Genomic DNA, 14412 nt, shown 5'->3' on the forward strand with positions numbered 1-14412 from the left:
ATTTTATTTATGTGTCATTTCCAAACATGGGTAGTAATTCTTTTTTAAAATGGGCCTGACTAGGTGCTGCAAGTGTCAGAAATTTATGAATTTTATGTTTATTTTGATAAATATTATAGCAAATTTAATTTACTACCGTTCATCCTACATCAAAATAAGACAGAACTAAATTAGTACTATTAAACCTAACCTAACCCAAGCGGAGTAATTTGTGTAAAAGAGATCAAATTAATATTATCCAAAAACCTTTGTTCTAAGATAAATAATTTAATTTGGATTGTATATTTTTACACTAAGTTTTTTAACATTAAATATTGTTCAAAATCAAAATATAGAGAAGTCAATGTTGGGAATTATATATTTCACTGTTCTTCGGTTTTCCCGCCATACGTCACAAAGTTCGAAAAGAAACAAACAAAAACAACAACAACTGAACAACATGGCGTCCACACCACAGGAAAAAAGAAGAAAAGGCAAGAAGACATTGTTGGCTTCTTGCACAGTGTGTCTCCGTTGAAGAAAGTTCCAAACCCACAAAAAGTACAAGTTTCAATGCTGTACAGTACACACTGGTAGGTACCACAAGCCAAAATTTGAAATAAATTGGAGTAATAAGTGCTATATATCATTGGAAAGATAATTTCAATACAAACTTAATGATATGGTCAGTTTTCAAATTTGATCGAAAAAATCAAGATTTATCTCCCCTTGAAATTTTCAGATTTTCATATTTTTCTGCCATTTTTTGCCTAATTTCATACAGTTATAAATTTTAAATGAAATTTTTAAAATTTTTTTCATTTTTTCCACAGTAAAAACTTTAAAATTAATATATTTTTTTTTGGAAAAGTCCGGATTTTTTAGTTAAAAAAAATTGACCATTTGGGATGAATATAAAAATACATTATTTGATTGGGTTTTTTTGATTTTTTAAAAAGTAAAATAATTTTATTTAATGCTTAAATTATAGATTACGATAAATACAAAATCCCTTTTAACCTTTTTTATAGTTTTAAAGAAAAATGTAAGGTAAAAAGGGGAATGAAAAATTTTAAGTCATTTAAATATTGGGAAGGGGAAAGGGAAAACCATGGGTTAAAATGAGTATTTTCATGAAATTTTACACTTAATTAAAAACCTTGTGTGTGGTTTTTTAAAGCAAATCTTACCAAATTTAGGGAAGGAAAGTGTAAAACCAAAGCTTAATTTTCAAAAAAATGGGAAAATTTTATAAGGTAAAAAGGGAAAAAATGTAAAAAATAATTTGTATTGTTTTTAAAAAATTAAAAAATTTTATCATTAAATTATATAAAAGTTTTTAAAGGCCCCCTTTTTAAAAATTTAAAAGTTTTAATTGGTTTATAAAATTTCAAAAATAAATAAAAAAATTTTTGGGGTTTAAATTTAAATTTATAGGTCAAAATTAAAATTGGTTATGGGGGGTTCATTGTCCGAAATTTATATGTTTTTTCAAAGGGGAGGGAACCCCTTAGTTTATCCTTTTTTTTAAATTTTTTGTAAATTATTACTTTTTCCCTAAACCCTTTTAAAAATTTTTATGTTAAAAAAATGCTTAAAAACCCTTGTAATCAAAACCCAAAAAATTTTCTTCCTTTTTCAGTTTCTCTGATCGTCTTTTATTGTTCACTTGTAAAACTACTTTCAGTTAACAGACAATTGCAGCAAGCCATCTGACTCCTGAAACAATATAAAAATTGGGGTTTCACCTTATGAGGATATACACTTCTCACTATCAAATTCTACAAAATTTAATATGTAAAAAATAACTTTAATTTTTTTTTTCAATATCTGAGGGAAGATTGTTAACACGATTGTTGAACACTTGATATAACACTTCTAAGCATATATTTACTGATGATATTACATAATTTTACAGTCAAAAATATAAGTACTATCTGGTTATATATTATTACAATCTTTCAGAATGCTACTTTCTAATTACTTTACAATCTTTCTGTATTAACTCCTCTGCAGCATTTAAGCATGTTGTATATATCATTTTTCTCTGTATAATTTACATTAAACAAATCAAAACAGGAATTGCAATACACAAATGTTTAAGAAGTTAAGGAAAAAGGATATAATTTATGTTAATTTAACATTTTGTATAATGTTTTTTTTTAATAAAACAGAACAATAGAATGTTTTATAATATATTGGCTACCTGATGATAAATCAGCATATCTTTTTGAACCACTTTTCCTCCTTTTCACCATGAATCTTCATTAAAAACCTATGCTTAAGTTTTTTCCCCAACTAAAAAAATGAGCAATTGTTAGGGCAGGGAATTCATTTTGCTTTGTTAATTAAGCTCAACAAACATATTTTTTAATTCTGTAACAGTTAACAGATGTCTTCTTCCTTCTACAACCTTCACTAAAAATTAAAAACATTTGAATCAGCCAACTGATTGAAAACATCTTTTCTGAACCGTAATTGGACCCTTCAGAGCTTCTTCTTTGCCTTTTCTTAAGTCTCTATTTTTTTCTTAATTCTGCTTCAAACTCTTATTTCATTTGCCATAGGCCCCATAAAACATCATATCATTTGTGATTTTTTTCAAGTTTTTCTACCCTTTTTCTTTCTAGCTCATCTTTTTTTCCTAAATTCTTCTTCTCTGTTTTCAATCCCCTTTTCTCCAGTATCATTTCCCTCTCCTTAAAACCTTTGCCTTTCCAAATTGACCTCTCTTCTACACTGTTTTATAATATCATTTTTATGTTTATCTTGACCTTTCAACCATTCATTTGTTTTATTTAGAGAAAAAGTTATATGTGACTCGAGTGCTAAATTTTTATGTTTGGTTTTGTAAGATAATATGTGGTCTTAAATATGAAAAAAAACTCTTTCTGGAAATTTATTATGTTTATCAACACTGCTTACTTCTCTTTCATTTAAGTTCTCATGAATTCCACCTTGTAAATGATCCTTATACTGTTTTGTGATTAATTTTAATAATGCAGGTAAGATAACTAAAAGAATAGTTTCAACATGCCCATCTATCTCACTTTCTTTAACTAAAACTTTCATACACTCTTTGTCTTTTTTCACAAATTTAAAAATTTTAAAAAGTGTTTTTTCCTTTTTAAAAACATCTAAATTTAACTTCAGTCTTGAAAAAATTTTTTAATAAAAATATCTTTAAAATTTATTTAGAATTGGGAAATTTTTTTTCGATTTTAATACAAAAGCCAAAAAAGGGGTTAAATGAATTTTTGAATTCAAAATAAAAGCTTTAAAATAGGAAAAAGAAAAGGGTCTTTTAAAACAAAAAAAAAAAAAAGACGCATTTGACTTAGGGTTTTCAACCCAAAAAATCCTTTTTATTGTTTTGTAAAAGGGATAACATTCCGATTAAAGGGGAATTTAAAAAGTTTAAAAAAAAATTTTTTCCCAAAGGGTTAAAAGGTACAAACTTGCAATTTTTTCAAATTTTTTGAATGATTAAAAATTTTTTAAAAATTTCCCTAGCAAAACCCTTTTTTTATTCCTCTTTTAGCAAAAATTTAAAAGCGTTAAAATAACCCGTAAAATTTCCCGAAATTTAACCCGAAATTTTAAAAAATTGGGTTTTTGGGTAGGAAAATTTTTTTTTTTAAAAAGCAAAAATTTTCTACTTATTTAAAAAAGTTTTTTTACATGTTATAAACCAAAATTTAAAAAAAAATGGGTCCAAAAAAATTATTTATTTCCATCAAAATTTTTCTTTTGGAAATTTTTATTTTGTTTTGTAAATTTTCATTTTTTTTGGGAAAATTTTTTTGAGTTTTCTAAAAATTTATTAAATTTTTATTTCAGAAGGGTGCTTTCCATTTGTTTTTTTATATTGTTAAAATTTTTTTTGGCCCCCCCCAAAAATTGATTAAAAACTTCACTTGCCTAAAATTTAAAAATTTATAAATTTTCTTTGAAAATAAAAACTAATTTGTATTACCCTTTATTTTGTTGCAAAAATTTAATTTTTAATCCTTAAAAAAATTTATAAATTGCCACTGTCAATCTCTTAGTTGGCAAAAGCCCCCACCTACTTCCATATTTTGATGTTCTTGTATGTTCATCAAAAATATTCTTGTTGAATTTTCTGTAGTGACTGACTATTTGCCTATAAACAACATATATGAAAAGATTCTTGTTGAATTTTTGAAGTTTTAATGAATCAATATTTTCATTTAAATGCCTAATTCTTTCAATTGTTTTCTTCATGTAATGTCTTAAGCCTAGTAATTTCATCAAGGAATCTAGTAACATCTTTTTCTGTATATTTTAAGTCATTTTCAGATTGTTCCAGCTTTCTATACTTTTCACGCCAATAATTTTCTCTACTACATGTCCTTTTCAAATCTTTTTTTTGTAAATTAATTTTTTTAACTTTTTCTCAACTTTTGAATTCAACTCATTTGTATATGTGATACAGATGCATTCAGTTTAAAATTTTCTTCTTTCACTTCTGTCAATTCCTCCATCAGGCTACAAGTTTGTTTTAAAAATAAATAAAAATTGAGGTTTTCTTTTTTTAAAAAAAATGTAACATGATCTTTTTAAATAAATTTGGTCACTGTTAGTATTAAATTCCCAATTCTTTAACTTGTAAATATAAGTAATATCTGATCAGATTGTTAACTTTTGTTAATAGTGAAATATTATTTAAAGTCTATTATACTATTATTTAGGACTGTCAGAACTTTGATGACAATTTGTATTAATATAAGTAGAGCAGTATTACCTAAATTTATTGATATCCAAATTGTGAATCAATATTGACTTAATGAATGCTGAATATCTGTTAATATCTATCAATAAACTGATATTCAAAGACAACACTACATGTATTTATTAAATTTGTTACTTTCCAAAAATTTTTAAATGTTTATTACATATAAAAAAAGCATAACAGTGTTGCAAAATGAAAGTGATAAAAAAATGGACGCACAATTTAAAACCCTTTTAATATATAATAATGAAAAGAAATAAGCTTTTTTTAGTAAAGCTACATAACTTCACTGCAACTGTTTTGTAAGACATAGCTAGCAATTAGGATTAACTTTTGGGATGAAAAAGGGGCAAGTTTGGGTTTAAAATTAAAATTCACTTTTTTTTAGCTGAAAACAAAAATTTTTAAATCCCCCTGAGGCCCTTTTATACTTTTTTTTTAAAATTTTCTAATTAATTTTACTTTCCAAAAAGGTTCAGTTTTTTTAATTGGATCTTTTTTATTAAACTTCAAATGTTTTGATGGGATTTTTAGTCAAATTGAATTCCAAAAAGTTTTTTTTAAAAACTTAAAAATTTTAAAACCAATTTTATTCTTCAAAAATATCCCCCATTATTTAAAGAAAACCAAAGACCAAAATTTTAAAACAAGAAAAAAAAAAAAAAACTTTTCTTAAGAAAAAAAGGGGGAAGTAAAAACACTGGCAAACAACAAACTTTTAAACAACTTTTTAATGAATAAATGGAAAAAAAAAAAAAACAAAAAATAAGAAAAATGAAAAAAAGAGGGTATTTGGGACTTTATTTTTTAAAAAAAATGGGGTTTTAAATTAGTTTCAATTAAGATCCAATTAAGTAAGGGTTAAGTTAAAGTTATAAAGCTAAAGGTAAAAAATTGCCAAAACATATAATGGGCAATTACTTTTTTTTGTCATGGGGATAAAATTTTTAAATTATTGTTTTTAAAAATCAAAAATTTTTGAACAACATGTTGATTTTTAAATTGGGAAAACCCTGCACAAAACCCCAAAAAAGCCCTATTGAAGTTATGTCATTAAAAGCCAAAACAGACCCCAAAAAAACAAAACTACCCACCTGGGCCCCTAGGGAAAATAAAATATCATATGCATATTGATTTAAATTTGGGCTGTCTAATTATTACTTATAAAATTATAAATATCTTTAAAACAGAAAAAATACCAAAAGGGATTTCAGGTTTTTTTCATAATTAAAGTATAGTAAATTTTTCTTTTTATTTTAAAATATTCTTTTTAAATTAAAGCAATAAAAAAATTTAAAAGGATTTTTTTTGATCATAAAAAAGTTCCAAAAAATAAAAAAAATTCAAAATTTTTAAAACAATTAAAGATAAAAAGCTAATATAAAATTTAAAAAAAATTTTAAAATTTTTAAAAAATGGGAAAAAAGGGCTAAAATTGATTAAAATTTAAAAACCTTCACAATTTTTTTCAAATTTTGGGTTTTCTTTTTTTACATTTGGAAAAATTTTTTTTTGCAAGAGAAAAAAAATTTAAGTTTTTAATTTTTTTAATTTTATTATTTACCCATTTAAATCTTTTTCTTCGGTTTTGTTTTTTAAAATTTTGCAAGGGAGGGGCATTTTTTAATGGGGGGGTTCGAGTTATCGATCGCTTGAATTTGGGAAAAAATAAACCCTTTGGAAAAGAATGGTTGGGTTTTTAAAAATTCATTGTCCTAGAAACGACATCCGAAATAAACTAGATAAAAATAATGATTGAATGTCATACTATTTATATTTTATGAAAAACGAAATGTCAAGGACTGGGGAACCAGTTGGGAAAAAACAGATAGCCCGATAACTATTTTTAACTTCATCCGGGTCAGCGTTCTGCCTCAGTAACGCCCGGATGACAACATTAATGGGTGACGTAATATTTCAAAATGGCGGAATTTTACCGGATATCGGATGGCACATGGATGAAACAAATTTATTTTTTTATAATAAATATCTGTTTTCATATTAAATTAACACACGGGGTAAATAGAGAAATGAAATTTGCATCAAAAATAGAAGAAAGCATACCTGTGTTATGCTTTATCCTTTACAAAATCGTCGTCGAAAATGACCGTGTTTACCCGTTGTACAGAATAGCGACTAATATATTTACGAATACCGTTGTGGTCGCTAACACTGGTACAGACAAGCAACGGTACAGTTTCCTTTTAACAGTTTTTAAAAGCCTTATTCTCGAATTTATATCAAACTCAAATTAACCTTGACTCGTGTATGTTCTTGAGGGGCAAATTTTAGAATTTTCACTAAATATTTGTGCAGAACTCATGTTTCATCCTTCTCAGTTTAAGGTCAAGTATGAACATAGTCATTTAAAATCTTAATATTTAAAAAAAAATATTCAAGGGAGAATAGTACTTTAATAGTATTCATTAAAGGAAGAGTACTCTGAGTGGTTGAAAGCTCAATATGGATTTTTAGCTCACCTGAGCTAGCTCAGAGTGAGCTTTTAGGATGGTTGAATGTCCGTCGTATGTCGTCCGTCATCCCTACACACTTGTTCGTTAACACTCTAGCGGTCACATGTTTGCCTCAATCATCATCAAACTTTGTCAGGATGCTTATCTAGTTGATAGCTCGGATGAGTTTTAACATGGGTCATCTTGGATGAAAAACTAAGTCATTGGAGCTAGAAATAGGAAAACCTTGTTAAGACTCTAGTGGTCACAGTTTTGCCTCAATCATCATCAAACTTGGTTAGGATGCTTGTCTAGTTGATAGCTCGGACGAGTTTGAACATGGGTCATCTCGGATGATAAACTAGGTCACCGGAGCTAAAAATAAAAAAATCTTGTTAACACTCTAGCTGTTTCATTTTTGACTTAATCATCATCAAACTTTGTCAGGATGCTTGTCTAGGTGATAGCTCAGATGAGTTCGAACATGGGTCATCTCAGATGAAAACCTAGGTCACAGGGGCTAAAAATATAAAAATCTTGTTAGCACTTTAGCGGCTACTGTTTTGATCCAAATATCCTGTAAATTGGTCTGAAAGTTTGTTTTGATGATTTCTAGGTCAGGTTCGAATATGTGTCATCTTGGATGAAAAACTAGGTCACACCGCCCAAATATGGAAAAACCTTGTTAACATTCTTGTGGTCACATTTTTAGCTCACCTGTCACATAGTGACATGGTGAGCTTTTGTGATCACTTTCAGGACGGCGTCCGTCTGTCGTGCGTCCCACGTCAGTCCGTCGTCCGTCCCACGTCCGTCCGTCGTCCATCCCACGTCCGTCCGTCGTCCGTCCTTAAACTTTTACTTTAATCGACATCTCCTCATAAACTGCTAAGCCAATTTCAACCAAACTTCACAGGAATGTTCCTTTGGTAGTCAACTTCAAAAATTGTTCAAAGAATTAAATTCTAAGCAGAACTCTGGTTGCCATGGCAACCGAAAGAAAAAACTTAAAATATCTTCTTTAAGAAAACCGAAAGAGCTAGAGCTTAAATATTTGGCATGAAACATCATCTAGTCAGTGTTTACCAAGTTTGTTCAAATAAATGCCCTGGGGTCAAAATTGGCCCCCCCAGAGGGTCATTGTTTTTCCTTTATGTATATAATAAAAACTTAAAAATCTTTTAGGAAACCAAAAGGGCTAGAGCTTAAATATTTGGTATGAAACATCATCTAGTCAGTGTCTACCAAGTTTGTTCAAATGAATGCCCTTAGGTCAAAATTGGCCCCGTCCCGGGGGGTCATTGATTTTCCTTATTTGTATATAGTTAAAACTTAAAAAAATCTTCTTTTTAAAAAGCCCAAATAGCTAAAGCTTAGATATTAAGCATGAAATATCTCCTAGTGGGTGTCTACCAAGTTTGTTCAAATAAAAGCCCTGGGGTCAAAATTAGACCCGCCCCAAGGGGTCATTGTTTTTCCCTTTATGTATATTATAGTAAAAACTTAAAAATATCTTCTTTTAGAAAACCAAAAGAGCTAGAGCTTAAATATTTAATATGAAACATCATCTGGTTAGTGTCTTCCAAGTTTGTTCAAATAAATGCCCTGCAGTCAAAATTGGCCCTGCCCGGGGGGGTCATTGATTTTTCTGATATGTACAGTGGAGCCTTGCTAATCCGAACCCTTCTAATCCAGAATCCTTTCTTATCCGAACGAAGTGTCCGGTCCCGATTTTATGCATTCTTTTTTCAAAAGCAAAAAACCTTTCGGATCCGGAACCTGTCTACTCTAAATTCCGGACGATTGTTTCAATTTTTGTTCTTATTTTACTCTAAAATTTACCTCTCGGATCCGAACAGATTTTGCCAAATGTCACACCTTCATTCAAAATAACAAATAATTGCACATCTTGCAGGTGTAAACATACACCAAACTGATAAGTGTTATTTCGCTTGATTAATGGGTGAAACGTATGATCTGCGAAGGTGTGAAAATTACACTTAGCTTGCCTTGATATCTTCTATAATTGCTTAATTGATTGTTTTTCGTCAGCTTCTATAAATATTTTGATATAATGCAAAAGAAATATCTTTTAATCCTTTGTAATGGATTCAATGATACGTGATTAAGTAATGAAAATTAATGGAAACTGTCAGTGAATTTGGATAGTCGCTGATTCGGATAAGAGTAAACAACAATTGACAAATGCTGGTACGAATATTTAATCATGTCTCGGCCTCCTGTTTAACATCGTAGGTTAACTTACGCTTGAGACATAATATTTTTGCTTATTTATTTATTTTTATTTCTTTATTTTTGTATTCACATGTATTAAAATGAAAGATAAGAGACTGCAAAAATAAAATATCTAAATTGCAATTTCAAATGCATTCCCGTCTTCTTTCCTTAAACTATTTTGCAAATAACAAGAAAAAACATGTAAAAAAACCTTCTAATTCGGAAACCTTTCTAATCCGGAAACCTTTCTAATCCGAACTTTTCTTCTGGTCCGGACGAGTTCGGATTAGACAGGTTCCACTGTATATAGTAAAAACTTAAAAAATCTTCTTTTAAAAAACCCAAATAGCAAGAGATATTAAGCATGAAATATCTTCTAGTGGTTGATTACCAAGTTTGTTCAAATAAAAGCCCTGGGGTCAAAATTGGCCTGCCCAAAGGTGGGCAGGGAGGTCAATGCTTTTCCCTATATGTGTTTTATAGTAAAAACTTAAAAAATCTTCTTACAGCTAGAGCTTAGATATTTATCATGAAACATCTTCAAATGGGTATCTACCAAGTTTATTCAAATAAAAGCCCCTGGTTTGAAATTGGCCCTGGCCCGGGGAGCCTATATACAGGTGAGCGATTTCAGGGCCATCATGGCCCTCATGTTGACTCAATTATCATCAAACTTGGTCAGGATGCTTGTCTAGATCATTGCTCAGATGAGTTTGAACATGGGTCATCTCGGATGAAAAACTAGGTCAACGGAGCTAAAAATAAAAATTTTTGTTAACACTCTAGCGGTCTAATTTTTGACTCACCTGTCATGAAAATTGGTCAGAATGCTTGTCTAAGTAATTGTTCGGATGAGTTTGATGGGTCAGGTGAGATCTAGGGCCATCTTGGCCCTCTTGTTAAAAACATTTTTTGGAGTCTAAAATTTCAATTCAGACATATACAGGATAATATATCTATCATATAATAAGAGAAACAAGAGGTACAATATGGAGCTTTACAATTTGTAAATAAGCTGTTTTGTTACAATTTCTTGTTAAAGTGAGGATATTTAATATAGAACATGTTTAAAAAAAATTCATGAATGCAAAGTCTGTTCTCTTCTTTAAAGATTTTTTGATCATTGTTACTTACAAGGTTGCATTCTGTGTGTATTGCCCTGGCTTAATTTGCTGTGCTCTTGTTTTGAATGTCAGGTTTAATGTGATGTTATGTATTGCTTATATATTGCTTGTTTTTCTAAAAAAAAAACAACATATTTACCTTTACTGAATTCTTTAAATAAACTTGACGGCCATCAATTTTGGAACTGTCTAGATGAAAATTTTACGAGTTAAGTGCCTCAATTTTGAATTTGCGTCTGAAAGAGAGTTTGGATGGCAGGGATCAAACTTGCAACCCCTGGATGTTTAGTAATACAGTGTTACCACTGTCAACTACTGCATCCATTCTATCATAGATTTATTTCACCCTTCAGCTGCTGAATTTCTTAAATTGTCTTTTCCTGATTTCTTTTCATCAATATGTTACAGGGTGAGAAAAATGTGCAGCCTGACAGGGACTCGAACCCTGGACCCTGGGAATACCGTTCTGCAATTTACCAACTGAGCTATCTCCCTAAAATTGTGGACAGTTTTGAACCATGACATACACATGCAATCCCCTCTATATTGAAATTTGTCTTTGATTTTCACAAAGTTACATAGCAATGTAAATTAAACTCTTGAGCTATAATTATGTAGTCACAGCCCCCTGTTAGGTGCCAAATGTCACAGAATGAGAAATATGTGCAGCATGGGACCCTGGAAATACCGTATTGCGGCTCAACCCCGCTGCTTACACATTATCTCCCCTTATTTGTGAACAGTTCTGGTCCATGACAAATATTTTGGGATATCAAGATAAAAATTAAAATTCAATCAAACAAAAATTTTAGAGCCTGAGGCCAGTCTGCACAAATGTTTAGACTGGCCTTAGCTCTATACTGATGGCAATGCCTTATGAGTTTGTTTTTTTCAGCAAAAGTTAAAGGTTTAACTTAAATTCTGGCCGTATGTGGCAAATTGAAGAAACTGATGAAATAAACAAACTGTTTGTGAAATTTAAGAAGTATTGTTTCTAACTGTAAAGTAGTTAGATAATAAAAAAAGACACTAGACCACTGGTTATTTGAATAAGATATTTGGATCTCATTTGCAAAATGTATATGTAATTTAAATTAAATTACTTTTAATGTAATCTTATTCAGTTATTCTTATAAAATATATTTTATTAAGCACTGAATTGCTTTGATATGTATATACTTTGTTAATGATATATTGAAAATGAAAAAAATTATTGTGATGAAATTTTGATGATGTATGATATATATGCATGCGATAAAATAAATTTTAGCATTATACCGGAAAATAAAATAAATTTTCAGATCACTGGTAACCGAATGTTGTTTATTTTGTTTTATTAAAGTCATGATAGTACATAAAATGGAAAGCAGTTGTGTGCAGCATAGGGAGATCTTGCAGTGTTCCAAATTTCATCAAGATACCTCAAAAAAAAAAAAGTTATGACATTTTTACTGTAAGTTTAACCATATTTCTTAACGTGTCGGTTCCGCCGGCGCGGCGCGACTATTAGGCAAATAATATGCGGAAAATTCTGAAATTTCGCCATTTTCAATGAAAATTAAAATTGCATAACTTTTTTATTTCTTCATCAATTTTAAAAAGGAAAACTGTTCTGAAAAGGTCTTTTTAAGACCTTTATAATGGTTTTAATCAACTTATCATTACTGATATTTGAAAAATTAAGCTTGGGATGCTAGTTTAAGCCCTCAATAATAGTGTATTTGCAACTGCCAATAATGTTCTCTTAATCCAATTGTACCTGTTTATTGGTGACTGGTAAAGGTGGTCAGTTTTAATTGATTGATAATTGAGGATAAGGATCACAGCACAAAGTAAAGCCCCTAGCATTACTGCACAATAATTCATCCAACTAAAAATGTGACAAAATATAGGGTCACATGATCTTTTTTCACACACTCACAAGATAACAGTTAATGCCCAGTTGTTTTCATGTACATTTTGTAGTAAGTACAATTGACCAACAACATTTTGAATTTAGTTTTAGCAAATGCTTTATATGTAAGTAGCCTATTCATTCATAGGGAGATAATAAATAATAATGTTATTTACTCTCTTGTATGTTTAATGAAACAACTTTATTGTCAATTTTAGGTATTCCTGTAATGATGAATTTCAAAGTTGTCTACTTGCAAATAAATTTGTAAACACATTCACATTATATGTACTAACATAAATAGCAATTTTGTTTTTTTATTTTTTAGGTGGGTTACAAAGTGGCTTCAGAAGACAATCATTTAAGAGAGAGTGGTATAATAACCAAGAATATCTTGCAAGTTAGACATGAGGCAAAACAGACATACTTGATGTTTAATTCAGAGACTTTATCCAGTTGATGAACTGGTAAGAGGGTTTCAGAGTTTACTGCTTGTGATTCTCTTAAATATTTAATGACCTTTTGTGCCCCCATTTAAGGGGGGGGGGGGGACATTTAGATTTACCCCTGTCCGTCCGTCCATCCATCCTTTGTCCGTTCTCATTTTGTGTCTCACATAGCTCAAAAAGTATTTGACCTAGAGTCATGAAACCTTACAGTGATATTGCTCAGCACGTGAAGTTGTGCACCTGGGTATTTTCATTGGATATTTTTAGTATTTTTAGAGTTATTGCCCTTGAATAAGTAAAATTACAATTTTCAATTTGTGTCGCACATAACTCAATAAGTATTTGACATAGAGTCATGCAACCTTACAGAAATGTTGCTCAGCATGTGAAGTTGTGCACATAGGGTTTTGTTTGTGGATTTATTCCCTTGACTTCGTAAAAATTTGGAATTTTCAACTTGTGTCGCATGTAGCTCAAAAAGTTTTTAACCTAGAGTCATGAAACCTTACAGAAATATTGCTCTTTATGTGAAGTTATGCACCTGGGTATTTTCATGTGGATATATTTAGTATTTTTAGAGTTATTGCCCTTGACTTAGTAAAAATTTGCAATTTTCAACTTGTGTCGCACGTAACTAAAAAAGTATTTAAACTATAGTCATGAAACCTTACAGGAATGTTGATCAGCATGTGAGTTGTGCACCTGGGTATTTTCGTGTGGATAATTATAGTATTTTTAGAGTTATTGCCCTTGACTTAGTAAAATTTTACAATTTTTAACTTTTGTTGCACATAACTCAAAAAGTTTATGACCTGTAAGCCTGAAAGTTTACAAGAATGTTGGTCAGCATGTGTACTTATGCACCTTGGGGTTTTCTTGTGGCTTTATTCAGTTTATTGTCAATATTTGGTATACCTGTAATGATGAATTTCAAAGTTTTAAAACACATTCAGATTAAACTTGTACATCATTAATAGCAAAATGTTTTTTTTTTATTCTCAGGTGGGTTACAAAGTGGCTATGTCTAGAAGACAATTATTAGAGAGAACCAAGAATATCTTGAAAGTTTGACATGAACTAAAACAGATATTCAGAGACTTAATCCAGTTGATAAACTGGTAAGTGAAGTTTTAGAGTTTACTGAATGTTATTCTCTTTAAAGGGACTCCACTGAGGTTTTATGACATGACGGGACTGGAAACAATTTTTTAAGATTATTACTCCATTTGATGTAGATCTATATTAATAACTTATGTGCAAAATTTCAGATCATTAGCTAGTCCGTTTCTCCAGAATAATTATTATAATAGTGAAAAATGACCCAAAATTGAAAAGCGTTTAAACACTTTTTACTCAAATCGGACTGAGAATAGCACAAACATACAATTTTCAATGTATTTCTTGTATATTTCTTAGTTATATCTTATTTATATTTCTGTTTTAAGTGCTCGTGTTGATCTATGTGAAAAATTGAAATTTTATGTTTTAGCCTTATAAACCTCAGTGGAGTTCCTTTAATACA

At 29.8% G+C, this 14412-nt stretch overlaps 1 long non-coding RNA gene across 1 annotated transcript; it reads left to right on the forward strand.

Moving 5' to 3' along the window:
* The first annotated feature begins 6901 nt into the window (after window positions 1-6901).
* Window positions 6902-14037, forward strand: LOC132749089 (uncharacterized). Its single transcript, XR_009628369.1, has 3 exons — window positions 6902-6923; window positions 12770-12908; window positions 13893-14037. It is a non-coding gene; the product is annotated as an uncharacterized LOC132749089 (long non-coding RNA).
* The last annotated feature ends 375 nt before the right edge of the window (window positions 14038-14412 follow it).

This window comes from Ruditapes philippinarum, unplaced genomic scaffold (genome assembly GCF_026571515.1).
Source record: "Ruditapes philippinarum isolate M1 unplaced genomic scaffold, ASM2657151v2 ctg202_1_1_1_1, whole genome shotgun sequence".
Taxonomy (NCBI): domain Eukaryota; kingdom Metazoa; phylum Mollusca; class Bivalvia; order Venerida; family Veneridae; genus Ruditapes; species Ruditapes philippinarum.